Genomic DNA, 768 nt, shown 5'->3' on the forward strand with positions numbered 1-768 from the left:
CCACAACTCAAAAGCATCAACTCTTCTTCGGTCTACCTTATTCATTGCCCAGCTCTTACATGCATATCAGGTGACTGAAAATATCATGGCCTGGGTTAGGCACACCTTAGTCTTCAAGGAGATATCTTTGCTCTTCAGCACTTGAAAGAGGTCTTTTGCAGCAGATTTGTCCAGTGCAATATGTTGTCTGATGTCTTGACTGTTGCTTCCATTGCTGTTGATTGTGGATCCAAGTAATATGAAATCTTTGACAACTTGAATCTTTTCTCCATTTATTGTGATGCTGCTTACTGGACCAGTTCTGAGGATTTTTGTTTTCTTTATGTTGAGGTGTAATCCATACCTCAGATTGTAGTCTTTAATCTCCATCAGTAAATGCTTCAAATCATCCTCACTTTCAGCAAACAAAGTTGTGTCATCTGCATATTGCAAGTTGTTAATGAGTCTTCCTCCAATTCTGATGCCACATTCTTCTTCATATAGTCCAGCTTCCCAGATTATTTGCTCTGAATACAGATTGAATAAGTATTGTGAAAGGATAAAACCCTGACACATTCCTTTCCTGATTTTAAACCATGCAGTATCTCCTTGTTCTGTTCTAATGACAGCCTCTTGGTCTATGTACAGGTTCCTCATGAGCACAATTAAGTGTCCTGGGATTCCCATTCTTCTCAATGTTACTCATCATTTGTTATGGACCACACTATTGAATACTTTTGCATAATCAATAAAACACAAGTAAACATCTTTCTGGTATTCTTTTCTTTC

Source organism: Orycteropus afer, unplaced genomic scaffold (assembly GCF_000298275.1).
Source record: "Orycteropus afer afer isolate SDZICR_OR568_19922 unplaced genomic scaffold, OryAfe1.0 scaffold00747, whole genome shotgun sequence".
NCBI lineage: Eukaryota > Metazoa > Chordata > Mammalia > Tubulidentata > Orycteropodidae > Orycteropus > Orycteropus afer.